Source organism: Hippopotamus amphibius, chromosome 5 (assembly GCF_030028045.1).
Source record: "Hippopotamus amphibius kiboko isolate mHipAmp2 chromosome 5, mHipAmp2.hap2, whole genome shotgun sequence".
Lineage (NCBI taxonomy): Eukaryota > Metazoa > Chordata > Mammalia > Artiodactyla > Hippopotamidae > Hippopotamus > Hippopotamus amphibius.
This window is the reverse complement of record NC_080190.1, coordinates 7,490,715-7,507,848: the sequence shown is the minus strand read 5'-3', so window position 1 is coordinate 7,507,848 and position 17,134 is coordinate 7,490,715. Positions and strand designations below refer to the sequence as shown.

Below are 17,134 nucleotides of genomic sequence, written 5' to 3'. Positions count from 1 at the left end.
CTGATCAAGGACAGAGGGTAGGAATTGTGGAAAAGCCTTCCCTTGAGCCCTGACAAGTGCTAGTCCTGGATGTGGATGTTTGCCGTTATGACCTGTGCTGCGTCAGTGCTGAGCACAGGATCCCAGGTGGCCACACACCCATGTGCTCTTCATCTGCGGGCTTTGTGTGTGTGTTTGTCACGTATGAGGCGCATGGAAGGGATCTCTCTAGCCTGGATGTGAACATGGTGCCGTCTGGGAAAGACTGCTCTATGGTGATGTAAAAGCAGCTCTGTTTCCTGCAGAGAATGGAGGGACAGATACAGGGGGGCACCTGCCAGGTTCCAGGTCCTGTGCTGACCCCTTCCTTCCTTCCTCCCTTTCTCCCTCACTTTCCCCCCTTCCTTCCTTCCTTGCAAAGAAACTGCATGCAAATAGTAACTGATTCCAACCACTGCTCCCTAGGACCACCAGGACAGCACTGGAGAGCCGTACCCTGACTGGCAGGAGAAGGGCCGCCTGCCTCAGGAGAACCAGGCTTCTGGGATCTTGTTGGCAAGAGGGGCCTGGAGCATTTGTCCTCTTGAGGTTCTCCAGGAATCCCAGGGGAAGCTCAGATCCAAGGATGGTTTATTCCCGTTGCTACTGCTGCCCGCACGTGACTTTTCCCTCAATCTGCTGGGGCAGAGAAGGCAAAGGTTTATCTGTTGATGACAAGTTCAGAGCAGTGAACACACTGAATTTAAGAAGACTTTCTGGGACATTAACCATTTGTCTCGTAGGAGAAGACTGCTGTCGTGATCGCCTGGTACGTCCTTTCGTTTCACGATATGTGACTTTCTCTGTGCCAGCTTCGCCGAGTAGTCGGGCCCAGCATTGCCTGTCTGTGCGCAGATTCCTTATCTGTAAATGGGTGCCGACCGCAGGGGGCTGCGGGAGTTCTGCGAGCTGCTCACGCAGCACATGCCTAGCAGCTCAGAGGCTTCTCCTTCCCTTCCTCCTTCCGATGTAAATGAGGAAAAAGAAATGAAACCCAGCCACCCTATGTGCGAGTTGTGTGTGTGTAGGTGTGCATGCATGCTAAGTATATATACTGTGCAGCCTGCATTGGTTTCCCGAAGCTTCCACCACACTCTCAGTGGCTTAATGCAGCAGGAATGTCTCCTCTCATCCATCTGGAGGCCGACAGTTAGAAATCAAGGTGTTGGCAGGACCATGCTTCCTGAAATAGCTCCAGGGGAGGATCCCTCCTTGCCTCTTCCTAGCCTTTGGTGGTTGCCTGCAATCCTTGGTGTTGCTTGGCTTGCAGACATAGCGCTTTAATCTCTGCCTCTGTGGTCACATGGTCTTCTTCCCTGTGTCTCCTCTGTCTTTGTTGTGTCCTCTCTTCTCTTTATAAGGACGCCAGTCATGTGGGCTTTAGGGCCATCATCATGCAGTATGACCTCATCTCATAACCAATTGCATCTACAAAGATTTTATTTCCAAATAAGGTCACATTCTGAGTTTCCAGATGGATGTGAATTTTGGGGGGACCTTACTGAGCCTAGTACACAGGGTTAAGACAGAAAGCTAAGATTCCATTGTGAGATGCATCCCAAATCAACGACATTAAATGTGAAAAAATGTACATCTTAAACTCCATGAAATATAGCATCTCACATACACAAACACACACAGACACACACCTACACAGACAAGCGCACACACACACACAAGATTCAACAATATAGATGGGAAATGCATTCTCAAAAACTGCTGTAATCATCTTTTGGTGGAATCCCAAGCTGAGGGGCTCAACTTTGATGGGCGGAGGACCTCATGTTCTCCAGAATAGCTGAGTTTCTGGAAAAGGGTTTACTCAGGATGAATTTCCTATGGCAGATAATGATTGCAAAAATGCTTTGCAAACAGTCAAATGTGGTACAACTAAAGGTCGGATGGATACATGGGTTTACCCACTCTATGCCTTTGGGGAAAACTGTCCACACACAAATTTGGTAACAGTAGGTTTTCACAGGTCATGATGGCAATTTCCTGAAAAAAAAATCCTTTTTCACCAGATAAAACAAAGGATGATTCCTCCTGGCTTCATGAACAGAAACCCTGTTTTTCATCAAGAGATCCAGCAGCCCTTTCTGAGTTAATTCATTTTAGAGCCCTTGGATTGGGTTTCCCATGTGTAGGTTTTGTGTATGGAAGGAGGGGCTCTGATAAAGGATTTTGCATATTGTTTTGTTAAAAACAAAGGACGGTGGGTCAATCATTTCATAAGGAGTTAATAGAATTTTATGTCTGGAAGGGAATTTTTACGTGATCTTGTCTTACCCACTTATTTTATAGAAGAGGCTTAGAGAGAAGTGGCTGGTTCACCCTTGGGCAGAGGAGTTGGAAGTGGAGTTTGGGCTTGAGGAGAAATTGAAGCAGCTACTCTGAGGAACAGTCCCTCCCGTGCTTAGCTTCTCCATCACGCTGCTAAGGTAGGGCTGACATGCATTCTCCCATGTAGTCATCACAGCAACCCTCCAAGGTAGGTGCATTATTATTCCATTTTACAGATGGGTAAATAGAGGCTGCTTGATGCAACATCTGGCTCAATATCATAAGCTGGTGTTAGGTGACCCAGAGCCCAGGCTCTTGACCATCACGCTGTCCTGCTGTTCAGTCAAAAACCGTGAATGGAGGGTCCACCTATTAGAAGCAGTCGCATTCCCCACCCCTAAGAGACGAGCCAGGGTAAATGACAAGCATCTATTCCCATAAAATATATGATTTTTTCCTGGCTTTAAATGTCATGATAAAATTTTGAAATGAAACAACGTCTTTATAAGTAAGCTAAATGAAACAACAAAGTGAATGCAGGGAATTCCCTGATGGTCCAGTGGTTAGGACTCCATGCTTTCACTGCAGAGGCCCAGGTTCAGTCCCTGGTCAGGGAACTAAGATCCCACAAGCTGTGTGGCACGTCCAAAAGATTAAAAAATACAAAATTAAAGAGAATGTTTAGGGACTTAAAGAAGTGGGGTGGGAATCACAGATTATCAAGAGGAAAGTTATGATGTTGTTAAGGGCTGGAGGCTTGCTTGGGACAAGTCCACCGAAGATAATGCCTCTTGTTCTGTCGATGTGGACTCCGCAGCTCTGCCTTTCTTGCTCTCAGAGTAGCTGACATTGATCATCTCACAATGTTCCACCCAGTCTTTCATTTCAGCCTTGCCATTGCTCTAGATGGAGGTTCAGTGTGGTACCAGCACAGGCTTTAGGACGAGGTGCTGACTTACTATTACTGAAAAACTAACCAGATCCCTGTGCTTTCAGCACGTCCTTATCAGAATTCAGAAACAAAAAAATTCCGATCAATCACTGTGTGCTTTTGCATTTTCTAAATTTCTTCCGCCCTACCCCCCAGGTGCTTACTGCTTAAAATCTAATGAGTCTTAAATCAAATGAGTAATGATTCTTACTGATTGAAAGTGAGTAAGGAAACAGTTTGGGGAAGTACTCGTAGTGTGTAGGAATTATAAAACCGTGTTCCATGTGGAGATAACGTTCTCTATTGTATTCTGGACATTTTCTGGCACTTAACTGAAACTAAATATAGAGCATCTTACTAAGATTTTGGTACAGCGTCTCTTAAAATGTAAAAGTGCCTCGTATTTTTCCTTTTCTACTTTTTCAATTTCTGGCCGACTTATTTTCAGATTAAAACAAAATTCTAAAGGTCCTTCCACAAAGCACAGACCAAAGCAGCAACTTGGAAAGGGGAATTATTGTGATTAATGTTTGTAAACAACCTGGAAAAATCATTGCTATTAGCACGACTTTTTTTCAGTCTGAAATATCATGCTGAGACAAAATTTTAGAGCTGGGAGTGAATTTAGCAAGGCCACTGTCATTCAAAAAATCTCTCGTGGTTATTTACACATTTGGTATTTTTATTTACTGGGTATAACTAATAGGCAAATTTTTAAATTTTATTTATTTATTTATTTATTTAGTTGCCCTGGGTCTTAGTTGTGGCATGCGAACTCTTAGTTGCGGCATGTGGGATCTAGTTCCCTGACCAGGGATTGAAGCCAGGCCCCCTGCATTGGGAGGGCGGAGTCTTAACCACTGTGCCACCAGGGAAGTCCCAGGCACATATTTTTAAATAACAATTATAAAGTGACTGTTCAAGGGAGCCATTATGGTAATATGAACCAACTCTCAGTACTGGAGATTTGTAAGTACGATGCAAATGTCAGTTCTTAGTTTATTATCCAGTAAGCTGATTAGTTAGAACACTTTCCATTTGACCTCAAAATCTGCCAAGCACCAGAAGGCTGTCCCTTCAGCCTGCTGTTTCTGGTAGGGAACAGGGACAATTTCCTCAGGGAATGCACCTGAAACATTACTTTTAAGCTAACCAGACTCCAGAGGGCTCATAAAAGTATGTTTGCCTTTTTATCTGCTCTTCCTTGGTTACTCCACTGGGATTTCTTTCCCCATACCCAACAAAAGCCTACTCCAGGCTTTTGTTTTGTTTTGTTTTTTAATTTTCAGAGATACAGAAATATTTATGGGTGAAATGATATGATGTCTGGGATTTACTTCAAAATAATTTGGGAAGTAGGGAAGCAGATAGGAATAAGATTGGAACAAGACTGGCCATGAATTGATAATTGCTGATGCTGGAGGCTGGGTCCTGGAGCCCCTGCAGGGAACATCCTTGTACACAGGTGGGAACAGCCCTCAACTCCCCCGCAAGAGGAACTGCTGGGCTTATACACATTTACAGTTTTACTAAATGCTATCAAATTGCTCTCCAAAGTGTCTGAACAAAGTGACATTCTCCCCAGTCTCACCGAAACTTGAGAATTAACATTTTTATCAATCTGATTTTTAAAAAGTGGTATATCTCCTCTTTGCTTTCATTTGCATTATCCTAATCACTTTCAGCATATTTTTCACATTTTCTGGTTCTTCAGGTTTTTCCTGTGATTATGTGTTTCCTGTTGTTCCAGATTTTAGATAAAATCACAGCAATTTCTCTTTCCTCTTCCCTCCAAGCAGTGATATGCGGCAGCTTGCTTGCGTTTGCTTATAAGAGCCAGTTGTTCCATTTTCTAGAATTTTGCCAATTGGTTACCAAATATTGGTATCTCAAAGTTGGCCCTGCTGGGAATATTTACACCATGGCGATCAGCAAACATTACACATCAGGGCATCCATTCCCATAGAGCTGGTTGTTACACATTTACCTGCTAACCACTGCCTCCAAGCATTTACTTCTACACATGGCCTGGTTCAAAAGAGCATCACGGTGGACCTGAGGCATGGATGATGGATGGGCCCCTTGACTTGATACTGGGACCAGAAAGGGCTTAGTGGCTCTTTTTCCAGTGCTCAGCATCTCTTGGCATCAGTGCTCATCTGCATAGGCAGGGGGTGGGGTGGGCAGTGCCTCAAGGGCATCTAGGAGAACCTGGTGCTCCTGCAGCAAGGTGAGGTAGGCTTGGACACAGGTCCTGGGGTAGAGTCTCTTCCTTGGCCCCTTTCACTTCTGTGCCAGGTGTGGCCAGCTGCATAATTTGTGGGGCCCAGGGTAATACAAAAACATGGGGATCCTTGTTCAAAAACAAGAAAAAAGTCTTTCCTTTCTTCCCCTGAGATTTCTCCATCCGTCACGGTGTTCTTTCTTTGCTATTTAATGTCATGTTCCCTTGGGCAAGAGGATGTTTGTGGAGTGAACGCCATATCCCAATGTCACCCGGGGTGTTACCTGGTGACTGGGCACACAGTGTGCGTGACCCCCCCGGATGCCTGTGCTCAGGACTCCTCCCAGAGCAAGGGCAGCTGTGGTCACTGCATCAAAGCAGGGGAGTGGGCAGCGAAGCCCCCATCCCAGGGAGGCAGGGAGGTGAGACCTGGGCGGACCCAGGCTCTGAATCCCTGGCGCACACTCCTTTGACCCATCAAACTTCACTGACAAAGCACATATTCAAAGACAAAATTATTAAGAAATAAATTCAAAACAGCAAGCAAGAGTGGAGCACTGGACCCCGAGTATGGGCCTCCTGAATGTGCGGCTGTGGGCCTTGGCTGCACACCGTGAAGCTCACCCTGAGGCCAGGCAGCACCCGGGCCACCAGGCCTCTTTGCAGCTGAAGCCTCCCTGGGCTGGTGCTGTACGAACACAGATGTTCCACCCACATGGGGGTTACAGCCCGCTTACAATCCAGTCAGAGAGCAGGTTTGTTTTCACAGCCCTCCTTGTTTATAGCATACTGTGTATGTATCGAGCAAATGCTATGGTCTGGGCACACCAATACGTACAAGGATTACAAATACACAAAAAAGATCCCTGCCCTCGTGGAGCTTACCTTCTGGCACAGGAGACAGGCAGCTAATAAGATACATAAGTTTAAAAAAATATGTATGTGGAGTGTTAGTGGTAGGTGGTAAGACGGGAAATTAAAGAGAGAAAGGATCGGAGGGGGTGCACTGACAGAGGATGGGTGAGTTAGAATTTTAGATGTTGGGGTTTGGGAAAGTGAGCAGGTCACCTCACCTGAGGTGAGGGAGGAAGAGACTAGGTAACACACTGGTCCTTTACCTTGTATTCTCTTCCTTGTAAATACTACCTAAGGGCTGATCAGGGTCTTAAGCATTTGTGAGTATTGTGCCACACCACCTTTTCAGTCAAAATTTGCCTGCATCACATTCAATTTTAGTAAAAGTCGTTTTAAACATTGGAAATGTCATATTAAAAATATGCTGGTTAAACTGTAAAATAGATGGCTAGTGGGAAGTTGTTGTATAAGAAAGGGAGATCAACTCGATGATGGGTGATGCCTTAGAGGGCCAGGACAGGGAGGGTGGGAGGGAGTCGTGGGAGGGAGGGGATATGGGGATATATGTCTAAATACAGCTGAGTCACTTTGGTGTACCTCAAAAGCTGGTACAAAAGTGTAAAGCAATTATATTCCAATAAAGAACTTAAAAAATATGCTGGTTAGAAACATTTTTTTTCCTATAATGTTTATGAATTCAATTTTCTTTGAAGCAGATACTTCATTGATTGTCATATTTTTAGAGACTTGGGAAAGTTATCTTTGGCATCTCCCGAGGATTAAACACTTTCTGCAATGATCTTTTTTCCCCTTATCCTTTTAGTTGCTCGACAGGGTTTCTTCTCACAAAAGTCGAGCGTTAAGTAACAAGAATGTAAAGCCACAGGACGAGGAGAAAGAAAGAGCAATTCCTCCACATCAAGAAGTGAAGTACTGATATTACTCTATCCGGGTATTTGAAGAAGAAAATCCCCAGATAACAGTGGCTTAAATAAGATAGATGCTTCTTTCCCACGTACAAGATGTCTGGGGGAAGGTAGTCCACGCACGGCCTGTGTAATAGCTCCAGGCTATCATCAGGGCTTCAGGCTCCTAACCTTCTGCTCTACCATCCTCAAAATCACCTCATTGTTCAGGATGGCCACAGGAGCTCCAGCCATCACATCCATACCCTAGGAAGGAAGATAGGTGAGCAGAATGACCCATTATCTGACTTTTAAGGAAAATTTCCATAAAATCCCTCACAACATATATAATGCTATATACACATATAACATTATAACATTATGGTCTGGAATTTAGTCACATGGCCACATCCACCTATAATGGAGACTTGGGAAATCAGTAAAGGCATCGAGCTAAACAGTTTTGTTAGAAACTGATGTTTTGTTGCTTGGGAGGGAGAGGAGAATGGCTGTTGGGGAGAGTTTCTAGCAAATTCTGCCACACTCACCAGCTTTATTTTCTTTTTTAAGTTAATGATGGCTATAAATCTCAGGAAAATAAATCAATACCTAAGTCCTAGAGCCTTGAAAAGCTACATTTTTAGGTGTTCCCATCCTAACTTTTTTTAAAATAAATTTTTATAAATTTATTTTGGCTGTGTTGGGGTCTTCCTTGCTCTGTGCGGCCTTTCTCTAGTTGCGACAAGCATGGGCCACTCTTCATTGCGGTGCATGGGCTTCTCAGTGCGGTGGCTTCTCTTGTTGTGGAGCACGGGCTCTAGGTGCGCAGGCTTCAGTAGTTGTGGCACATGGGCTCAGTAGTTGTGGCTCGTAGGCTCTAGAGCACAGGATCAGTAGCTGTGGTGCACCGGCTTAGTTGCTCCATGGCATGTGGGATCTTCCTGGACCAGGGATTGAATCCATGTCCCCTGCATTGGCAGGCAGATATTAACCACTCTGCCACCAGGGAAGTCCCTCATCCTAACTTAAAAATTCAGATGAAAAACTCCAATAGGGAATTAGATTCTGTCATCTTTATTATTTTTGTGTGTGTTACTTCAGTAATCTACCATTTCACCTGCTTTGGAATTGCACAGATAAGCTGTCAAATGAAAGCAGGTTTCACTGTTGTGCTTTATAGGACAAAGTAATTTTTTTAAATATGTATTTGAGAAAGGAAATAATAGTACTGAGTTGATTGTCACGGTATGAGTTTAAGTTCTGCGCTCTGAAAAAAACATTTCCAAATGGACATCTTACCTTTTTTTTCCTGTTGAAAATAATTGTCAACAAAGAAAGCACCTTTCTCTTGTTGATCCATGCCACAATGCAGTATCGGCTCAGGCAGTTTTTATATAGTATGAGTGGCTTTCTGATGGAAAGCTAATGTATTTTTGCTTAAACACACACACACACACACACACACACACAGAGGTCTATCTTCTGAGCACTTGAGCACAAGTACGCCTTCCTCTTGAAGATTCATTCTTCCTTTCTAATGGTGACAGACATTGTCTGCCAGCACAGCAACACAAGAAAAACGTCATGCTTCAGTTCCAATGACTCCTGGCTACTCCCCTGTCAGTTTTCTTTAGTGCATGGCAACCCAGGGATGAAACTGCTAATATTTTATTCGTGGGGGGTTTTCCTTTATAATTAGAGAAGCTTTCAGGAATATTGTTAACACAAAGCCACATGTCCTGCGTGAATCTTTCTGCTTTATTAAAATATATTTATCTCTGAGTTAGAGCTGGCTTCTTAACATAATTCTTTCCTACTTAATAGTATAAAAGATTCTTTGTCTCTAAACCTGATTTCAGTGATGGAAATCCTGCAGACTCAAAACTATACCATATGACAAAATCATAAAAGAAAATTCTGTTATATCCCCCAGCTGTGGAAATACAGTTTGATTGTTTAATGTATGAGGATAACTGTCATTAAACTCAATCTAGGCTCCAACAAATCTTCCCTTTTGTAATAAATCATTTCATTCCTAAGAGACACTGTGAAAGAGATAACCTATCAGTTTATGGACTTAAACTATTTCCTTTTGCTTTAGGAAGCTTTTTCTTGATGATGCTCCGTTATTTCACTGGGATGTTTCTGTACCACCTTTGACATCCATCTTTTCTGAGTTTAGCTACAGAATGGATTAGTGTAATTATTTTTTACTGGCATAAAAACATTCTGTAGTTGAAAAAGGAAAATTCAGATTTTCTCAAAATACATTATCTTTGGGTGGAGTAGTCTTTGCTTAAATGGATTCAAAATGGCAATAGTTGTTGCCTGCAAGTAAAGCTCTGGAAATATCCATCTTTTACTTTTGTTCTGCTGGAGTTTCTGTTCGCTGGAGAGCCTCACCATGTCCCTCCAGACCTGTTCTCCCCTTGCTCTGTGCCCCTGGGGCAGACTGACCTGTAGGGACTGCTTCAATGGCCCCCTAGCCTCATGGTCACCAGTTAGATTTGGCCAGTGGGAGGTCCTGGCAGAGACTGGAGGGAGGACAGAGGGTGCAGGATATTTACTCTGGCTGGTTTTCTAGCTGCTGCCAGGTGGCCCTCCCTACAACTCCTCTCTCTCCAGAATTTGGTAATGATTCCCAATTATTGCCAGTTCGGGGCTGTTTCACCATCCTTGTTGGTTTTCTTCTGCCCTCATCTATGTAAAGAATCACAGTGTTCCCATTTGTGTGTGCTATGTACTTCTGTCTGGGACCTCGATACAAGTCTTCTTAATGACAATCTCTATGGGCAGAGTGGTCATTTTGCCTCTGACTTGTTTTTGGAAATGGGTTTCATCATGAATAGAATTTAAAGCAAGGCCCCGGACCATTTAAGCTTTCCCTGCTGTTTGTTTTTCACTACTAGAGTTGTAAATTGTTTACATTCTCACAGAATGTAAAAGAGGAAGGATGCAGTTCTGCAATGCATTTGTACAATTCAACCAGTTCTCAAGGGCTGTTGATGTCTTGCTAGAGCTTCTGGAGGCGTGTCAAGTGATGGTCTTACCACCGTGGCCCAGCGGCAGATGAATGTGGTACCCAATGGGCCCTAGCCTGGGCAGCATCTTCTTTCCCAGACCCACCTGCACTGCAAGGAGCATGGACTCCTGCTGGTTCCCTTACCTGCTTGCTCCCATACCCCGTTACCCTCCTGAGTGCTGACCCTAACACTTCAAGAGAACTCAGGCAAAGCTCCTGAAACAAAGTGCTCTGAAGCTGTTGCTAATCACCTGTCCTAAAAGGTTAGGTGAGAAATCCACTTATTTTGAGAACAGTCTTTTTCAAGTTCATCATTGACAGAGTTTGGCTTCAAGTTGGTGACTTAATGCTATTTCTCTTTTCCTCCATAATTGGGATGGATGACTCTTACTTCATGAGTGTGGCAAAGCCAGTAAATTGTGATCTTTTATTAGCAAGGACTACTTCTTGAAAAAAACAAATCTTAAAATTAGAGAAGGCATTGACATTTAGGCTTAATCCACATATCTTTTATAGAAACAACTGTGAGGTGTGTGAATTCTGGGTCCCAGTTAGATACATGGAAAAACCTGGGGAAAAGGTCACTGGGTTACATTGCCATTGAGATCCTGTGTTCTAATTCCTAAAAAGAAAGTCTTTTGACTTTTCTGTTCCTTGGCTTTACCTTCAGTCATTGGAGATAACACCTACCTGACAAAACCAATAAAAACACAACAAGATAGAGGATAATAAGAGCAGCGTGCAGCGATTCGTTTTTTGTGATCTGAGGGTGTGCACATCCACACACTTCTGCCCACACTGTCGACACTCTGCAAAAACTTCGTTTTGAGGGGCTAAAGCATCCTCCCTATAGTCCTGATCTTGCTCCATCGGACTTTCTTTTGTTTGGTCCCCTGAAAGCAGCCCTACGAGGATGCAGTTTCACTTCTGATGAAGTGAAGACAGTGGTGCATTTGTGGCTCGCAGCTCAGCCTAAAACATTTTTTAATGAGGGACTACAAAAGCTTGTTGACCAATGGACAAAGTGTATTGAAAAGCAAGGAGGCTATGTCAAAAAAAAATGATGTATTTGTCTTTTCTAAAAATTAATTAAAATAAATTCTATAGCCAGGGTCCGGATAATTTTTGACTCACCCTCGTATATAGTCTGAAACAGTGGTTTTTAACCTTTTTGGGTGGTTAATGCCTTTAGAGAATTGATGAAAGCTACAGACCTTCTTTTCAGAAAACTACAAGCCATCAGAGGATTTTCTTTTACAATTTCAAAGCATCCGTGGATCTTCTGAAGCCCATCAAGGTTTGGAAAAATTTCATCAAAACGTCTTGTTTTCTTTTTAAAGATTGCTAAATGCAAAAGTTAATGGAAGTGTTAGATATGATTTTCATCAGCATTCATTTATAACACTTGACATTTAAGATTCTTCACAAGATATATAAATTACAAACCAAAAGAAAAAGCATCAAAAGGAAGTATCAAACTATTCTAAGCTCTTGAACAAAATTTAAATGCATTAGGTTATTGAACTAGAATCATGATGGTTGAAAAGATCCTGAAGTACAAAGTCAATAGAGCTAAGTTCATTCATTCATTCAGTACATATTTCTCGAGCACCTGTATGTGCCAAAGGCCATTCTAAGTGCTCAGGATACACTAGTGAGTCAAACAGTCAAAATATCTAAAATATGAAGATGGTACCGCCTTTTCATTGCTAAAGCTGTCAAAACTCTAGGTAATGTACGAATCCTGGCAGCCAATGAGTTCATTAGCTACATAGTTCACACTTTACTCCTCATGTGGAACAACTGAATAATTTTGTATTGGTCGTAAAACTACTCTTCTCTCTGATCAGCCTCCTCTTAACATTGAGCTTACACATTTTAAATTTTAGCTACTATAAATCTTCCACGTTGAAGGTAACAAAATATTGTGAACTTAATGGGTTCCCTCCCAGGGATGAGGCTACCACTCCGATTACTCTCTTTGGTCCACAGTTTCAATTTACATATTGTTTTTGAAGCAAATGAAATCATTTGCATGAATCACTCTGATTAACTTGAGAAATACTTGAATGACATCATGAATACTTTCAAATATTTTGAAATGATTTTAGACTATGTGGTCTCTGAAATGACTGGAAGGAAGGAATGAAAAGTATCGTGGCATTCCTAACTTTGTAGATTATTTTTCATTTTAGTGTTTGGCAAATGGCAGAATATTTTCAATTCCATGAGCATTATATAACCATGTGGGTATCATGGTCGCTTTGGAATTTTTTATTTATTTATTTTTTTTGGCGGAGCCATGAAGCATGTGGTATCTTTGTTCCCCCACCATTGCTGGAAACTGTGCCCCCTGCATTGGGAATGTGGAGACTTAATCACTTGACCACCAGGGACGTTCCCTGGAATAATTTTTTTAAATGCATAAAACAAATGAGATTAGGGGACTTCCATAGCTGCGCAGTGGTTAAGAATGTGCCTGCCAATCCAGGGGACTTGGGTTCGAGCCCTGGTCTGGGAAGATCCCACAACTACTAAGCCTATATGCCACAACTACTGAACCTGCGCACTAGAGCCTGTGAGCCACAACTACTGAGCCCACGTGCTGCAACTACTGAAGCCCAAGGGCCTAGAGCCCGTGCTCCACAACAAGAGAAGCCACCTCAATGAGAAGCCTGTGCACCACAACGAAGAGTAGCCCCCGCTCTGCACAACTAAAGTCTGCAGGCAGCAACGAAGACCCAACACAGCCAATAAATAAATAAATAAATAAACTTATTAAAGAAATAAATGAGATTATAAGGAGACCAATTAAATTGAACTATAGTTCTCAAAATATTTAAAAATCTGTAATATTCATTTACGTACTTTCAAAATAACAAGTTAGTGGCAGGTCTAACAGCCAGCATGATGTTGTAGTCGTGATGAGGACAGGCCATATTTTGAGATAGCTACAATGGAAATGTGTTCTCAGAAATCTGTGATTTCTGTTGGTGCCAAAGCCACCAGGTCTGTTAATACTTCTGGGGTTTGTTATGTTGCTAATTGATGTAAATGCTACATTTCAGTTAAAGTTTAGTGGAAATAAAGATGTATTTTCTTCCCATCTGAGTTTACAGCCCTCTAGAGGGTATGGATACCCCAGGTAAAGAACTTATCCCCCACTAGACTGTAAGCCCTTTCATCCAGAGACAGGCCTTTCTTTTCTTTTTCCTCCTGCACAGCCAGAACTGAGCACTGTGTCTGACATAGAATAATTCCTCAACAAAGATCTGAATTAAGCACAACACAAAGCAAGGAAACCAATTTACGATTGCTGCCAGGGCTCATCACCTCTTACCTCAGTGAATCTTCAGTTCACTGCCAGGGAAATATTACCCTATGTTTCTCAGACGAGGAAACTGGGACTCAGAGGATAGCTATGCGGCAGAACAGAATTTAAACTCAGCTCTGTTTGACTCCAAAGTTAACGTTCTTTCCACCTCGTTGTTGCCTCTTACAAAACTCTTCTGGGTCCAGAGAATAACACAGATGAAGTTGTTTCAGATAGTTGATGTCTCCAAACTTCTTAAAAAGGCTCGAGAATTTCAACAATTCTTTCACAACTTAGCAAGTCTACTTTGTAGGGATACCTTGTTAATGTTTTATGACAATGTTTTAATCTAGATGATCTTGTTACTATGAGCATAAATTCCTAGCCATCCAGATGAGACTAGTTCTAGCACAGCCCAGGACTTGGATAAGTCAAGCGAGCTGTATTCTGCCTGATGCCTTAACACCCATACTTTGCCCCTTCGTGAGAGATTTTGTCCCAGGCAGGTTCCTGGTTGGGTTGGCGTCGAGGAGGGGTCCCAGGAAGATCCTGTATTCCACAAAACAGTGACATTTATGGCATGAGAATGGATCAGGCAACGTTATCATATGGCGTCTTCCACTGCGAAGAGGTTTTTCCACGGAGGAATCATGTATAATCATGTACAGTAAGTGGAAGATATTTTGTAGTTCATAGAATTGACGTTTTCTGCGAAACAGCTGAGAATTTGTTCTCATAACAACTGACGTTTCTAGCATTTCTTTTGAGGGAAGCTTACCAATTTTGTACAGCTTGCTTCATAAAAGCACAGATTCCCCCAACAGTTCCTGAGCAAGCTGGATCTGCCACCATTTCCCTCAGCCAAGTTTCTGATTTGGAAATGTCCACCTCTAGGTTGCCTCTGCCGTCTGGCCCCCCTGTTCTAGGCCTGACTCTGGGCTGCTGGACAGTGTTGGGAAAAGTGAGTCCTTTTGCTTTTCTTTCTTCATTCTTCTTGGTTTGCTTCCCCACAACCTTTGTCCCAAAGTCCCTCTGTTATCCAGCTCCCAGCCCAGCCCTTAGCAGGTGACCTGCACTTGACTCCCCCAGGAGGAGAAAGGATATGAAGTCCACTCCATCACCTGTTCTCCCATCAGAATGTCTCTGCAACTTGGGACTTCCCTGACGGTGCAGTGGTTACAAATCTGCCTGGCAATTCAGGGCACATGGGTTCGAGCCCTGGTCCGGGAAGATCCCACATGCCGCGGAGCAACTAAGCCCATGCACCACAACTACTGAGCCCGCGTGCCTAGTGCCCGTGCTCCGCAGCAAGAGAAGCCACCACACTGAGAAGCCCGCACACCACAACGAGGAGTGGCTTCAGCTTGCTGCAACTACAGAAAGTCGTGTGCAGCAATGAAGACCCAATGCAGCCAAAAACTAATAAACAAACAAATTAACTTTTTAAAAAAAAAGAATTTCTCTGCAACTCTATGTTTCACATCTTCCTTTTCTCCTGTTTCTGGGAAAGAAGTCGCCCCCTCCGCATCCCTAGCTCTAACCTAAGACACATCAGTCTGCTCTGAATCACCTCCCTCCTGGATTTCAATCCTTTTTTTTTTCCCCTCCTTTCCATCTTCTCTCCTCTGTTTACAAAAGTACTCAGATATGCTCGTTTAAAAAAATACATAAAATAAAACAAAACCTTTCCTTCATTCTTGCTACTCTTCGCATCTATTCTTGTATCTCCTGCCTTCCCTTCATTGCCAAAAGTCTTGGACTGGTCTATAATCACTGCTTCAGTGCCCACACATGCCTTCAGCTTTTGGAATCTGGCTTCTGTCCCCACCATCCTACTGAGAATTGTTCTCTGGAAGGTCACTAAGGCTCTTGTTTGTCAAATCCAGCGACCTTTTTCTCTGTTCTAATTCCTGTCTGTGGAATCTGACATTGTTTGTTGTCACTGTGTTCTCGAGGTTCACCACCCCTTGGGGTTCCAGAACACCTTTTAACCTCCTGTCTTTTTTTAAAAAAAATATTTATTTATTTATGGCTGCGTTGAGTCATCGTTGCTGAGCGCGAGGTTTCTCTAGTTGCGGCAGGTGGGGGCTACTCTTCGTTGCAGTGCATGGGCTTCTCAGTGGGGTGGCTTCTCTTGTTGCGGAGCATGGGCTCTAAGAGTGCACGGGCTTCAGTAGTTGTGGCACGTGGGCTCAGTAGTGGTGGCTCACGGGCTTAGTTGCTCCGCGGCATGTGGGATCTTCTTGGATCAGGGATTGAACTGGTGTCCCCTGCATTGGCAGACAGATTCTTAACCACTGCGCCACTATTGAAGTCCCATCTCCTATTTTTCTGACCGATCTTTTCCTCTTTCTTTGGGAGTTTCTCTTTTTCTATCTCACTCCTGAGGCTTCAGTGGTAACTTTTACATGGATAACTCCCTGCTGTTTATCTCCAGGTCCAGCCTATCCAATTTTCAGCATTTCCGCTGCTCACTACACATCTCCTCCTGAGCCCAGCATCTCAGCATACGTGATCCAGCAGTCAACATCTACTCTTACCTAGTTCCTCTCCTGTGTTTTGATTCTGACTTTCGATTCTTTCATCTGCCCCGGATTCAGACACTGGCAAACCCTGAAGTTCCATGGTTAGCCTATTTCACTTCTGCCCCGTCCTTTCCATTCCCACAGCTACTTTGGTTTTAGGTTCTTGATTCTTAATTGGTTTCTCTGTCTCTGCTTCTAGTTCCACCCTAGTTTATCCCACAGGTATTCCAGGTTAAGGTTTAAGTACTGGCACTTGCCTGCTCAAACGTTTCCATGACTTTCTACTAGTGAAGGAATTAAGTACAGAGCCACAGTTTGGCATTTCAAGACCTTCACAGCAAGGCAGGAAAAGTAAAATAGAATTTTATCTCCTATGGGTAGTTTGAAAAACACCTGAAATAAAACCCCAAATTAGTTGTCAACAAAACTATAAAGCCCCTACACTTTAGTAATAGGGTTGTAAGAAAAATAACTTTTGTTTTTTTTTTTGGAGAGAGTGGATACATTTTTCCCCAAATGAAATATTTCTCAGAACTATATGTCAGGAGAATGATAATTTAATCTGTGCCAAACAGCACGAATCAGAGCCTTCTTTGTGACAGTGCTGTCTGCTGCATTCGCTGACATCATTTCTACTTAAACGTGGTGCAGTGGAAAGGAGATTTGACTGGGGAGTCAAGAGCTTTGTGTTCTAATTTTAGACCTAGATGGTCTGGCTTTTGGTAAGTCACTTCAAATCTCTAGGCATCAGTTTCCCCATCTGCAAACTGCCGGGCTGGGACAATGTCAATATCTGACTGCACATCACTGTCACCTGGGGAGTGTGTTTAAAAGACAGCCAGTGCAAGCTCTCCTCCTGGGGATGGTTTCAGGAGGTCTGGGTAGGGCCTAGATAGGCATATTTAGAAAAGCTCCTCATGTGTATCCAGGGCTGAGAAGCACTGGCTTGGTATCTAGTACCTTTTCAGCTTTAACATAGAGTCATTTTTGGATTTGCTCTTCCTCTCAATTACAAGATGATTTTCATTTGGATTTACTTAGCACGTTACCTCATATTA

At 43.1% G+C, this 17,134-nt stretch overlaps 1 protein-coding gene across 2 annotated transcripts in view; it reads left to right on the top strand.

The window, feature by feature from the left end:
- The window catches only part of ZRANB1 (zinc finger RANBP2-type containing 1), a 118,475-nt gene that overhangs the window by 26,415 nt on the left and 74,926 nt on the right, over window positions 1–17,134 (top strand). The window contains exon 2 of one of the 2 annotated variants that reach the window (XM_057734345.1): window positions 2,323–2,459. The gene's annotated coding sequence lies outside the window, so the exon portion shown is untranslated. Of the gene's footprint in view, window positions 1–2,322; window positions 2,510–17,134 lie in introns of both variants that reach the window. The other variant, XM_057734342.1, reaches the window with a different exon arrangement.